This window comes from Mobula hypostoma, chromosome 13 (assembly GCF_963921235.1).
Source record: "Mobula hypostoma chromosome 13, sMobHyp1.1, whole genome shotgun sequence".
Taxonomy (NCBI): domain Eukaryota; kingdom Metazoa; phylum Chordata; class Chondrichthyes; order Myliobatiformes; family Myliobatidae; genus Mobula; species Mobula hypostoma.
In genome coordinates this window covers 82,969,051-82,984,437 of record NC_086109.1, presented here as the reverse complement: position 1 = coordinate 82,984,437, position 15,387 = coordinate 82,969,051, and the positions used below count along the sequence as shown (strand labels likewise).

At 40.7% G+C, this 15,387-nt stretch overlaps 1 pseudogene; it reads left to right on the top strand.

Annotated features, from left to right (window-relative positions):
* Nucleotides 1-1,764: 1,764 nt before the first annotated feature.
* Nucleotides 1,765-13,318, top strand: LOC134355990 (UDP-glucuronosyltransferase 1-2-like; annotated as a pseudogene).
* The last annotated feature ends 2,069 nt before the right edge of the window (nucleotides 13,319-15,387 follow it).

Sequence of the window (15,387 nt, the reverse complement as noted above, 5' to 3'; positions counted from 1 at the left end):
CCAGTTGATATACTCTCTACTGTGCATCTACAAAAGTTTTTCAAAGTTTTAGATGTCATGCTGAATCTCCACAACTCCTAAGTGCATAGAGGTGCTGTTGTGCTTTCTTATTGTGAAGGGCCCAGGACAGTTCCTCCGAAATAATAACGGCTCGGAATTTAAAGTTGCTAACCCTCTCTAGCTCTAATCCTCCGATGAGACCTGGATCCTGGACCTCTGTTTTTTTTTGTCTTGGTTTACAATCTGTTTCTCGGTCTTACTAACATTGTGTAAGAGATTGTTATTTTAACACCACTCAGCCAGATTTTCAGTCTCCCTCCTCTGTGTTGATTCATCACCACCTTTGATTTGGCCTACCATGGTGGTGTTATCAGCATACTTGAATATGGCATTAGAGCTGTGCTTAACTACACAGTCAGAAGTGTAAAGTGAGTAGAGCAGGAGGCTAAGCAAAGGGCTTTGTGGTGCACCAGTGCTGATGAAGATTATGAAGGAGTTGTTGTTGCCAATCCGATCTGACTGGGGTCTGCAAGTAAGGAAATCCAATTGCACAATGAGGTATTGAGACCAAGATCTTGGAACTTGTTGATTAGTTTTGATGTATTACATCTAGACCCCAGGTTGTGGACGCTGAACTGCAGTCTATAAAGAGCATCCTGATCTACGCATCTTTGCTGTCCAGATATTCCAGGGTTGAGTGAAGAGCCAGTGAGTTGGCATCTGCTGTGGTCTTGTTGCTCCGGTGGGCAAATTGGCATGGGTGTAAGTCACTTCTCAGGCAGGAGTAATTAAGTGAGAGAGGTAGAGTTAAGAATCCAATAATATAGTAGCCACATCTATTTTTAGCCTTATGAGAGAGTGAGTGGGATGGAAAATGAAGTGAGGAGGAAATGGAGGCTCAGAGGTATTCCTGACGATTGATTGGCGATATTCTACAGTCATCATCCAATCTGCATACAGCTTCTCCAATACAGAGGAGACCATAAACTTGGCTCTAGATGTAATACCCTGGAGGATAGAGTGGTGGTGCACAGCAAAATTACTAGGCAGCCAAGGTGGACATCTGTCTAACTAACGTAAATACAAGAGATTCTGCAGATATCGGGAAATCCAGATAAACACACATGAATTGCTGGAGGGTCTCAGCAATTCGGGCAGTATCTATGGAGAGGAATAAACAGCCAAAATTTTAGGACAAGTCCCTTCATCAGGATTGATCATGGAGGGTATGCTGATGAAGGGTCTTGGCCCAAAATGTCGATTGTTAATACCTTTCCATAGATGCTGCCAGAACTGCTGTGTTTCTCCGGTATTTTGTGTGGGTTGGTCTAAATAACAAACGGTCTGTTTTCAAGTCCCTCCACAGCAGCAATACAACTTCAATTTAGGCAAATATAGGATATTAGAAGCTTCATGAGCCCAAACTCCTGAGAAACTTTTTGATTGTCACAAAGCACATCTTAATAAAATAGGGTCAACGTTACTTTAAAAGTTTGTTCATATGCTTATATTCCGAGAAATTTGGAATTAGAGAATCAAGAGGTTGCATTTATCCTTTATTAATATTTCCCTGTCAACGCCGCTGAAACGTCCTGTTACGCTGCTTGAATCTAAGTTTTTCATTGCAGCTGTGCGCACATGTACTTGTGCATTTGGCAATAAACTTGACCATGACTTTGAATTTGACTCTGTTCTGACTCATGGGATACAAACTAAACAAAGTTGTTCAGTCTGATAAAAACATTCGGCAGGACTGAACTGAATGTGAACGCATCGCACTCAGTTTTACCCAATCTCCAAGACTTTGTCACGAAACAGCTGATATCTGCAGGTCACCTTTTGTCTGCTGAAATCACAACTTCAAAGAATAACTTTCTGTTACTGTACTCGCAAGGTGTTCTTTACCGGTAAGTGTACAATTGTAATTTTATCTGGAACCGAGGTTAGTTTAGATGCATTTTATAACTAGTTTGAGACTGAGTACATTTGCAATACACTTGTGTAGAAACATATTAAAATTGCCACCTCAGGGCAGATGTTACGGAACGGAAATTCTGATTTCCAGCGCCCACTGAGCAAGAGTCGACAATGTACGTTCCATGAAGGGAAGTAGTTCATTCAGCATAGCTCATCGGGAGGTCACATCTCCGAAATCCTTTGAAGCTTTCCAGGGAAATAACTATAAGAATTCATGAAATCAGGGCAATGGAGGATGTCTAATTTCATTAAAAAGTTTACAAGGTTCTAATTGGCAGTCCGATTTTGGAAGGTTCGGTCGCATGGGATTCAGGGGGAGCTACTGAGGTGGATTTAGACCTGGTTCGATGATAGGAAGCAGGAAGTCAATTCTCTGACTGAGGGGATATGACTCGTGTGGGGTGAGAAGCAGAATGCCGATTCTCCAACTGGAGGGCGTGGGGGCCCTCCGATCAGTGTTATAAGCCCATCGAGTCTGCTCCGCCGTTCCATCATGGCTGATCCCGAATCCCATTCAACCCGATACACCCGCCTTCTCACCATATCTCTTGATGCCCTGACCAATCAGGGAATGATCAACTTCCCGCGGAAATATACCCAGAGACTTGGCCTCCACTGCAATCCGTGGCAGAGTACACCACTGATTCACTAGTCTGTGGCTAAAATAATTCTGTTCTAAAAGGTCACCCGTCAATTTTGAGGCTGTGGCCTCTAGTACTGGACAGCCCCATGGTAGGAAACATCATTCCCACATCCACCCTATACAGTCCTTTCAACATTTGGTCGGTTTCAATGAGATCCCCATGCATTCTTCTAAATTCCAGTGAGTACAGGCCCAGAGCTGCCATACACACCGCATAATGTAACCCTTTCATTCCTAAAATCATCCTTGTGAACCTCCTCTTGCCTCTCTCCAATGACAACACATCCCTTCTGAGATATGGGACCCAAAACTATTGACAATACAACAATTGTGGCCTGACTAATGTCTTATAAAAGTTCATCATTATCTCTTTGTTTTTATATTCCATTTCCCTTGAAATAAGTGCTAACATTGAATTTGCTTTCTTTGCCACAGACTGAACATGTAAATAAACCTGGGAGTCTTGCACGAGGACTCGTAAGTCCCTCTGCAACTCTGATGTTTGAACCTTCTCCCCATTTAAATAATGTTCTGTAGTATTCCACCTTTTATCAAGATGCATCATTGTACATTTCCCAACACTGTATTCCATCTTCGACATTTTTGCACACTCTTCCAATTTGTGTAAGTCCTGCTGCAATCATCTTGCTTTCACAGCACTACCTACCCCTCCACCAATCTGTGAATCATCTGCTAACTTTGCCACAAATACATCAATTCCATTATCCAAACCATTGACAAACAATGTGAAAAGTAGCAGTCCCAATACTGACTCCTGAGGAACACCACATGTCAATGGTACCCAAGCAGAAAAGGCCCTGCTTGCTCGCTGCATCCTACCTGTCAGCCATTCCTCTATCCATGCCAGTGTCTGTCCTGTAACGCCCTGGATCTTGTCTTGTTAAGCAGCCTCATGTTTGGCACCTTATCAAATGCCTACTGAAAATCCAAGTAAATGACATCCACTGCCTCTCCCTTGTCCATCCTGCTTGTTACTTCCTCAAAGAGCTCTAAGAGATTTATCAGGCAAAAGTTCCCTTCACAGAAACCATGCTGACTTTGACTTTATTTTATCATTATTCTCCAAGTACCCCGAAAGCTCATCCTTAATAATAGACTCCAACAATTTTACAACCACTGAGATTTAGCTAACTGTCCTGTAATTTCCTTTTTTTTCTGCTTACTCCCTTCTTAGAGTGGAGTGACATTTGCAGTCCTCCAGGGTCATTCCATAATCAAGTGATTCTTGAAAGATCATGACCAATACATCCGTTATCTCCTCACCAACCTCTTTCAGGACACTGGGACGTAGTCCATGTGGTCCAGGTGATTTATCCACCTTAAGAACTTCCAGTTTTCCTGGCATTTTTTTCTTTATAATAGCACTCTCGCTCCCTGACAATCACAGACCTCTGTCACACTGCTAGTGTCTTCCACGGTGAAGACAGATGCAAAGTTCCCATTAAATTCACCTGCCATTTCTTTATCTCCCAATAATACCTCATTAGCATCATTGTCCAGTGGTCCAAAATTCTTTATTTCATTGCGCTACTGATACATGTGACTTGTGCTTCTCCCTCTCAAACAGCAGTATGAATTCAATCATATTATGTTCACTGCCCTGTAAGGGTTCCTTTACATTATAATCTTTGTTATTCATTATAAATGTAAATTATTTGGATTATGAATGTACATGACATGTTTAACAGCTCTAGTGCAATTACAGAGTTTTCTGGGCTTCTTGATAATGAAGCAAGTTATAATGAATTCCAGAGATCACTTCGAGAGATGGGCGGAGGAAAGGCAAATGTAATTTAACTTACATGACTGTGAGATGATGCATTTGAATCAAGCTTTTAGTATTGCAATTTTTGAAACCAAAACACTGTTCAAACAACTTGAAAGTGCAAACTTTGACTTAATACTTACAGATCCTGTTCTTGGTACTGGACCAATGCTTTCTCATTATTTAAAAATCCCGCAGGTGTACAATGTTCGATGGCAGATAAGTGAGGAAGCCCATTTCTTCTCTGCCCCATCAGCACTTTCCTATGTCCCAAAACTTGGCTCACAATTGACAGATAATATGAATTTTATCCAAAGAGTAGGTAACTTCATGCTCAATCTTGATCAACTGGTGTTTGCAGAATTTTATGTATACCCAACTTATAATGAAATCTGTCATCAATATCTGGGACCAGACACAGACATTCAAGCACTTCCCTGAGGGCTGATGTGTTGCTAATGAGGGTTGATTTTGTATTTGAATTCCCAAGACCCACCATGCCAAATATTGTGTACATTGGAGGCTTCCAGTGTAAACCAGCCCGACCACCAGCAGCAGAGTCTGAAGAGTTTGTTCAAGGCTCTGGGAAGCATGAACTTTTTGTGATGTCAGTGGGGGCATTGGTAGGTTCCTTGCCTCAGCAGATTAGAATGGAAATAGTTGAGGCTTTGCTCAAGTACCCCAGAAGGTTATTTGGAGATATGATGAGGAAATCCCTCCCAATATAGGTAATAATACACTACTGACAAAATGGATCCCTCAGGATGACCTTCTGGGACACCCCAACACATGAGTCTTCATTTCTCATGGTGGTTCCAATAGCATTTCTGTGGCCATCTACCATGGGGTACCAGTGATTGGCATGCCTCTTATTTTTGACCAGTTTGACAATGTAGTCAGACTTGATTCCTGAGGTGCAGCAAGGGTACTTAAAGTTTCAACAATGCATTCAACAGATCAATTGCAGGCACTTAGAAGTGATAAATGACACACTTCAACAGGACAAATGAAGAAACTCTCTGCTCTCCACCGGGACCAACCAGAGTCGCCAATGCAGCGAGCCGTTTTCTGGATCGACCACGTTGCCTGACACAAAGGAGCAGGGCATTTGCGCTCTGTATCCTACCGGCTGCCCTGGTACACTTACTATTGTGTGGAGGTGATGGTTTTTCTGTTGTCCATGTTATTCATGGTCACAGTGCTGGTGGTTGTAGCACTGAAGAATCTTTGTCATTTTGGATGTAGAAGAAAGCAAAAGACTGAGTAAGGTTAACCTATTTTATTTTGGGAGATGTAGTTTTATGATTTAAAAAATTAATTGAAGATGTTTTTCCTGCAGGTAATCCATGGAACCTTATATTATGGAAATAATAATCAGGAGTAATAAAATAGTTGAAGCAGTGTTCCCAGACATTTTTCTGTTACTGCCCTCTGGGCTCTCCAAGCATATATCCAGTGCCCTCCTCTCTCTTTCTGGCTGGTACATATAAACTATTTAAAAAATTCCTTTATATGATGCACAGTTAAAGAGATTGGAACTGCAAATTCAAAGCAGTGACAAATAATTGCAAAAATGTTTGTTTTTTTCAAAGTGACAAATAAAATGATTTATTTATTTGATTACAGTGAAAGCAATTTTCATTCAGAATTTCAGCGTGTTCATTGGTAGTTCAGTCACTCACTGTAATTTCATTGTATTTTCATCTTTCTGTGAGATCGATGGGCTTCATGCAATGACGACAGCCTCTCAACATCAGGCTGGACACCACTCGGAAGGAGTTTCAGCTCCCCAGGTTTGACATTAAAAGCAGCATACATTTCAATTTTACTCAAAAGAACTGACTGCAAACCTGATGGAAACAACTTAAATTAAATTCCCACATGATTCTGAGTTGTTTAAAGCCTGTTTCATGCCTCTGCTCATCAATATAAAACAGACATATACAGATGTACTAGTTGCTTCATGGACTGGGATGACAAAAAAAAATGCAGGAATTTGAGAAACTAAAGAGAGTAGTGGACTCAGCCCAATATATCACAGGTACATCCCAACCCACCATCAGGAGTATCTACAAGAAGGGCTACCTGAAGAAGGTAACATCTGCCAATGATCCCTATAATCCGGGTCATGGCATTTTCTCTCAACTACCATTGGGCAAGTGGTTCACCCACACAACCAAGTTCAAGAACAGTTACAACCCTTCAACAAATCAGTTATTAAATCAACCGGCACAATCATAATCACTAGCTATGTACAACAACATGATCACATTGTACGGCAATGGCCTTTGTTAATTTTATTCTAATTGCAGTCGTTCTTGTAAAAAATGTATAATCTACATTGTTCATCTATGTTTTTCTTGTACATGTTGCATCTATGATGTTATGTGCCTTTGATATTGCTGCAAGCAAGTTTCTCATTGCAACTCTACATATATGTATGTTTGGGTATGACAATAAACTGGACATTGACATTGTGAGTTCATTAGTGTTAATATAATTGCTAAAATAGTGAATTTGTGCTGCAATATTTTCATTGAACCTCAAGACTAAAGATTATTTTAAAGACTTATTAGATTAGCATTATTTGTCTCAAAATCAAAATCTTGAATCTTACAGTGACTGACAAGCAACAAATGTGCAAAAGAAGATAAATTGTGCAAAGCAAAAAATATAATACCGACAACATGAGTTGTAAAGAGTCCTTGAAAGTGAGTCCATAGTTGTGGAATCAGTTCAGGGTTGTTCCTAAGATGCTGAGGCTGTGCCTTCAGGCTTCTGTACCTCCTCCCTAATGATGGTGATGAGAAGAGGCTGTGGAATTCTGGAATGTTACATCTCTATTTGATTATTTAACTATTTTACATTCCTGTTCGACACCAGAATGAATATAGTGAACATAAATGCAGCGAAATGACTGAGACTGTCTTGAGGAACTTTGCAAGAAAGAAGGTGTCTAATGATTAAGATTCCATGACGAAGGGATCAAGCAGCTGCAGACACCATTGTCAATGGTGGAGTGCAGGAGACTTGCAGAAAATTGATGTCAATGAAACAAAAGTGGAGATTTCTGGACTGTTGTGGGTCAGAAGAGTTTACAGAGGTGAGGAAAGGAAAGATCATGGAAGGATTTGAAAGCAAAGATAAAGTTAAACAACATAGAGAGGTAAAACGTCAATGAATACAGGGGAGATAACTTGACAAATTTGCTATCTGTAATAACTAAAAGTAAACAAGGCACTTCGTTCAGTGGTAGAGGAAGAAAGTTTATCAGTGGGCACTTTGACACAGAAACTAAGTGGATGGCATAATACAATGATTTAATTGAAAAATGACTCAGGTTGAATTTCATGAGATCAGTAAAGGAAGAAAAGTTGACACAGAGGAAGAAGACAGTCAATCTGCCACAACATTCTAATGTGGACTGTGTAAATGATGGAAGGCAACTGTCCAGTTAGGCTGGACAAATCCAAGTTGTTTTCTCTGGAGCATCAGAACATGAGGGAAAATCTGAGAGTCATTTATAACATATTGAGATCCATTGATAGGGTACACAGGCATATACATTTCCCGGGGTAGACGTGTTGAATAATGGAATACATGTATTTAAGGTGAGAGGAGGTAAATTCAAGAGAGATACACAGTACAGTTTGTTACACTTCCTCTCACTGTACTCCTTTCGCACTCATAACTACATGGCCAGGTTCTGCTCCAGCTCCATCTACAAGTTTGCAGATGCTACCACTGTAGAGATCTATATGTCAAATAATGGTGTGTTAGTGTACAAGAAGTAAATCGATAGCTGAGTAAAATGGTGCCATGACAATACCCTTTCATTCAATGTCAGCAGAACAAAAGAACTGTTGTTTGACATCTGAAAGGAGGGCTATAAGCGTGCTCTTGTCTACATCAAAGGTACTGAGGTTGAGAGGATTGAGATGTTCAAGTTCTGAGGAACAAATATCACCAATAACCTGTCCTGCTCCAACTACACTTATGTTACAGCCAAGAAAACACACCAACACCCCTCTTTCCTCTGATGGGATTGTTAATGAAGGGTCTTAGCACAAAACGTTGATGTTTCTTATTCTCCATAGATCTTTCATATGGCATGAATGCTGCCTGAACTGCTGCGTTGCTGCCGCATTTTCTGTGTGTTGGTCTAAATAACAGGTGATCAGAGTTCAAACCTCTGCTATGTCATATCTGATGTACACATGGGAGATTAGAAGGTTCATGAGCCAAAATTTCCAGGAATCTTCTTGAATTCCCTGAACTCTCTTAATAAAGTAGGGTCAAAGTTACTTCAAAAGTTTGTTCATGCGATACTGTGCCTGGAAATATGGAATTCCAGAGTCAAGGTTTTAAGCTTAGGTTTAATTTGTGTTTCCCTGTGAATGTTGCTTACATGTGCCTGTAATGCTGCTTGAAGCCAAGTTTTTCATTTATGCCTGTGCATGAGTTATACAACCTCTTCTCCTCCATTTTCACACTGAATACCGACGTGCCTCAAGGCTGCGTGCTGAGCCCTCTTCTGTAGTCCTTTACCACCTATGACTGCATTCCTGTACACGGTTCTAACTCCATAATCAAGTTCGCAGATGATACCACGGTGGTTTGTCTGATCAGAGGGGATGACGAGACGACCTACAGGGATGAGGTCCAGCACCTGGCCGCATGGTGTGCCAATAACAACTTGACCTTTAACACCCAGAAGACCAAGGAGATTATCGTGGACATCAGGCATGCTAGGAGCCACCCTCATGTCCCCATCTACATCAACGGAGCTGTAGTGGAGGGTGTATCAAGTTTCAAATTCCTTGATGTCCACATTTCTGATTATCTCATCTGGTCCCTGAACTCCTCCATCCTGATCAAAAAGGCGCAACATTACCTTCACCTCTGTCCCAGGATACTGACGGACTTTTACTGCTGTAGCATTGAGAGCGTACTCACCAACTGCATCTCAGTGTGGTATGGCAATTGTCCGGTATTGGACTACAAAGCACTCCAGTGGGTGGTGAAAACTGCCCAGCGGATTATCAGCACCCAATTGCCCACCATTGACAACATCCACCATAAACGCTGCCTGGGCAGGGAGAAAAGCATTTTCAAGGATGCATCTCACCCTAACCATGGACGTTTTATTTTCCTCCCATCCGGTAGGCGCTACAGAAGCCTCTGCTCCCGCAACAGCAGGCACAGGAAGAGCTTCTTCCCTGAGTCTGCGACTCTGCTGAACCTCTCATCACAGCACTAAGCAGTATTGCACCCATACTGGACCGTCTCAGTACTGTTATAATTGTATGCTGTACCATTTACATTTTCTTTGCAGTTATTTTGTAAATAATACAATTCTCTTGCACTTCTGGTCAGATGCTAATTGCATTTCATTGGCTTTCTATCTGTACTCTCACAATGACAATAAAGTTGAATCTAATTTAATCTAATGTACATACTTGTGCGTCTGGCAATAATCTTGACTTTGACTTCAGTGCTGACTCAGGAGATACAAGCCAAACAACATTGTTCATACTGATAAAAACATTCGGCAGGACTGAAGAAAAAGTGAGTGTATCACATTGAATATGACCCAATCTTCTAGACTTGTCTCCAAAGAGCCGAGAAATGCAGGTCACTTTTCCTTTGCTGAAATCACAACAACATGAAAGAAATGCACACAAAATGCTTGTGGAACGCAGCAGGCCAGGCAGCATCTATAGGAAGAATTTCCGGCATCTGCAGATTTCTTCATGATTGCGGCATCAAAGAAAATCTTTCTATCAATCACAAGGTGTTCTTTATTACTAAGTATAAAATTGTAATTACTTCTCTAATCCTGGTTATTTTTGGGTACATTTTATAACCAGCTTGAGGCTGAGTATGTTTACAATGCATTTGTGTAGAAACATATTAAAATTACCAACTCAGGGAATATGTTAGGGAACGAAGTTCTGATTTCCAGAGCCCGCTCAGCTAGAGTTGACAATGTACGCTCCATGAAAGGAACTGATTCAGCACAGCCCATTCGGAAGTTGTACCTGCAACATCATTTCGAGTTTTTCAGGGAGGTAAGGAAGAGCTTGGATGAAGTTAGAGCAGTGAAGGTTGTTAATATGGAATCAATTTTGGACTTTACAAGGTCCTGTGTGGCAGGTGGATTTTGGAAGGTTTGGTCACATAGGATTCATGGGAGCTTGTGAGGTGAATTCAGAGTTATTTCGGTCGGAAGGAGAATGTCAATTCTCTGACTGGAGGGCTGTGACTAGTGTGGGGTCCCACTGATCTATGTCAGCATTTTTGGTATTTATTATAAATGTAGATTATTTTGAATATGAATAAACCTGATATTGGATATATTGTATGGGAATTCTCACTCAACTGCCGTTTTAGTTGCAGTTTACGTACAACCGTCGGCTGACGCAAATGTAGTTTGTGATGCTATTGTTTCGACCTTTACTAAAATACGAACTCTAATGTGTTTGCTTTTGTTGGCTGTTACCGGGTATTTCAATCATGTTTCTCTCGATGCAACAATACCAACTTTATATCAATATGTCAGCTACAGGGGGCATGGAGCACTGGACCTTCTGTTTGCAAAAGTAAAGGATGCATACATACCCTTCCCCTGCTTGGCAAATCTGATCACAACCTGTCCTGTTAACACCCAGGTATTTACCTCTTGTCCAGCGGCAACCCATGTCAACAAGGAGTGTAAGGAGGTGGAAGCAACACACATGAAATGCTGGTGGAACTCAGCAGGCCAGGCAGCATCTATGGAATAAAGTAAAGTTGACGTTTCGAGACTCTTCGGCAGGACTGGAGAAAAAAATAGATGAGAAGTAGATTTAAGAAGTGGGGGAGGAGAGTGAGAAACATAAAGTGGCAGTTGAAACTGGGAAGGGGAGAGATGTAATAAATAGTTAGGAAGTTGATTGGTGAAATCGCAGTTAACGCTAATCGGGCTTCCGTTTAAATCATTACAAGAAACTCGGAATCTAGGAGCTGATCAAAGTAAACCTAAGTATAGACAGAAAGCACCAGGAGACTGCATTACAAAGAGCAAGTCACTCGAGAAAAACAGAAGGAAATCTAAAAGATTAATGTCTTTCGTTAAACAACATTTAAGCAATTCAGGTACTCTAAAAACCAGAGACCCCTAACTTAATGATAATGGTCCATGGCATAAAAAAGGTTGGGAGCCACTGGGTTAAATGTTTTTGTTGTGAATTTATAATGCTTACCAGTATTTTTTTAACAATTTTACTGCAGACTCAGTGTGATCCGCTTTTCTCAAGATGGGTAGACCTGGATGGAAAGACAGATTGCAGATTGCATCTGCTCTTGGTATTATTTTCATCACACTGACTTCTCCGGTTACCCAAGGGGCTAAAATATTGGTTATACCTGTGGATGGAAGTCATTGGATTAATATGAAAATTCTCGTAGAAGAGCTGAAACTTCGTGGACACAATGTCACTGTGCTTTACTATTCTTCATCTTCACATATGAAGGAAAATCCTGATCTCTATCAATCCATTGTTATTCAAATTGAAGAGAAATATGACAAATTTCTGTCAATGATGATTGAAAGAATTGTGGAACTGTCATTGAAGAGTTTACAGAATGGTGGGACCATTTGGGACCATATGAAGCTCCAAAAATTCATGAAGCATATTTCATATAAAGTTCACAAATGGAATCAAGCATTTGGTATTGCAATTTTTCGAAACAAAAGTCTGTTAAAAGAACTTGAAAGAGCAAATTTTGACTTAATACTTACAGATCCTGCTTTTGGTACAGGACCAATACTTGCTCATTATTTGAAAGTCCCGCAGGTGTATAATGTTCGATGGCAGATGAGTGGGGAAGCCCATTTCCTCTATGCCCCATCACCGCCTTCCTATGTCCCAAATCTTGGCACACGTTTGGCAGATAATATGAATTTTCTCCAAAGGACAGGAAATGTCATGTATAATTTTTTCCAGCTTCTGTTTAGGGAATTTGTTATTTACCCAATTTATAATGAAATCTGTCATCAATATCTCGGAATAGATACAGACATTGAAACAGTTCTCATGGGGGCTGATGTGTTGCTGATGAGAGTCGATTTTGTATTTGAATTCCCAAGACCCACCATGCCAAATATTGTCTACATTGGAGGCTTCCAATGTAAATCAGCCCGGCCACTGGCAGCAGAGTTCGAAGCGTTTGTTCAAAACTCAGGAAAGCATGGAATTATTGTGATGTCATTAGGATCCTTTATCGATTCCTTGCCAAAGCAGATTACAATGGAAATAGCTGAAGCATTTGCTCAAGTACCCCAGAAGGTTATTTGGAAATATGATGGGGAAATCGCTCCCAATATAGGTAATAATACACTACTGACAAAATGGATCCCTCAGAATGACCTTCTGGGACACCCCAACACGTGAGTCTTCATTTGTCATGGTGGTATCAATGGTATTTATGAGGCCATCTACCATGGGGTACCAGTGATTGGCATGCCTCTTATTTTTGACCAGTTTGACAATGTAGTCCGACTTGAATCCCGAGGTGCAGCAAAGATGCTTAATGTTGCAACTCTGCATTCAACAGTTCTATTGCAGGCACTTAATGAGGTGATAAACGGCACATTTTACCGGGATAACATGAAGAAACTCTCTGCTCTCCACCGGGACCAACCAGAGTCGCCAATGGAGAGAGCTGTTTTCTGGATTGAGTATGTTGCCCGACACAAAGGAGCAGGGCATTTGCGCTCTGAATCCTACCGGCTGCCCTGGTACACTTACTACTGTGTGGATGTGATGGTTTTTCTGTTGTCCATGTTCCTCATGCTCACAGTGCTGGTGGTTGTAGCACTGAAGAAACTTTGTCGTATGTCATGTAGAAGAAAGCAAAAGACTGATTGAGGTTACCCTGTTTTGTATTGTGATATGGTGTTTTATGTTCTTTATATTTACAGTAATTGATTTTTTTCCCCCAGGAGTTAATCCATGGAATCTTCTTTCCAGAATTCATTGAATTTAGCAAAGGCTATTATGAGAATAAATCAGCTGTGATAGATATATTAAATAATAGACTTTCTGTTTTGAGATGCACAAAAGAATTGTAACTACATGATTGACATTTGACTGGGAAAACAGGGGACGTAAGAGAGTAATGTGACCAGAGCTATAAGGGAAAACAATGTACCGGAATTTATAGAAATTGATGTTGATGCCGCCAGGATGGAGACTCCCACAGTGGAATGTGTGGTATTGTTTCTCCATTTTGTGTTTAACCTCAGTGTGGCAGCCGTGGGCAAACATGTCAATGCGGGATTGGGAACATGGGAATTCTACCTGCCGGCCAGTTGGAAATCAAACCTGTTGTAGTGAATGGCAAGAAAATGCTCAGAAAGAAGGCCTCAATCTCCATTGAGTCTCACTGCTGTAGTACAAGCTGCAGCAGATGAAATAAGGAAATCAAATGTATTCCTATGTTTTCCATTCCCCTTTTGGCCACTTTACTCCTTCTCTTCCCCTCCCTGCCCTCATGAACTGTCCATGACTTAAACCACCCCCAACTCCCACCTACCCCCCCAGTTCCCCACCCCCTTTCCTTTTTGCTCTGTGACCTGTTGTCCGCTCCCATCAGGTGCCATCTTCCTCAGGCCTTTGCATCCGCCACACCCTTTCTCTCACATCTCCCACATTCCTGCAAATGTTCCCAACACCTTTAGTGTGTGTTGCTCAAGATCTCCCCCATTTGCAGAAACTCTTGTGTCCACCCGGAGATGATAACTTTAAGTAATAGGGTTACATTTCCACATGGGTAAAAGCACATTCACCCAGTTATATTTTCTGAACGATAATTGTGGGCATTATTATGCAAGTATCAGATTGCAGCTCGGATAAAAGGGTGTTGATTACAGATGAACAGGTACGGTAGAATGCAGTTTCTGAGTCGGTTTTGCTGTATTTCCATTGGCTGGTTAATCTTGCATTGTGCAATCTCTTTGTTCATTATATATGTTTGTATGTTTCTGAGATACATAAACATCAGGTCCATTGTACACTGTTGTGACCTCTATGTAATCCCAGCAATGAGGTAGAATAATGTATTTGTATTAGTAAAAGATATATAACTAATTCAGCTGGTCTGTGAATAAAGAAATATTCTTTTGAAATGTAGTTGATTTTAAGGATCTTTCATTTCTGTCAAATTAGCTTTATCGGTCATGAATCCAAACAGCAGTTTGGTCTAAAAATTATGCAAGAAAGGTCAAAGTTCACTGTCAAATGTCTCTTTATGCTGATTGCAGTACAGAATAAGTAGTTTTCAATGTGCAGGAAAAATGTATTTATACGTATCATCTGCAGACAAGTGGGCAGCAATATCAAGTGATCTGAAGAGGAACGAGCCACACAGTTCCCTAAACCTGTTGAGTCACTCAGATTCCATCAATGTATTGTATGCATTAACCTTAACATGTTTGCTCAACAACAATCTATCAATATTCATCAACCAATTATCCCTCTAGACCAGAGGTTCCCAACCTTTCTTATGCTGTGGAACAATACCTTTAAACAGGGGTTCTGCGGACCTCAGTTTGGAATCCAGCTCTAGACTATGTAGCTGAAGTAACTTGAGTGAAAAGAGTTGCAAATATCTTAAATTTGTAACATGCAAAATACTTACGCTGGTATACCCCTCCTCCAACTTATATCCATTTGTATCTATACATCATGGTAATGTCAAGATTCAACTGAACGCAGGCCCAGGTGATGCAAATTGTCATATTTTATCCTATCACTCCCTAATTGTGGTTATATTTGCTGTAAGATGTGATAACCCAAAATGTAACCTGTCTAGAGCTTTTGCTTCGTTTGTCTGATATCTAATCTATTTTTATCACTTAATTATTTAGTGGTTTGTGTACAATCTCACAATAATTAGTATTTATAAACACAGTTGCAACTTTATTAGGTACATCCTG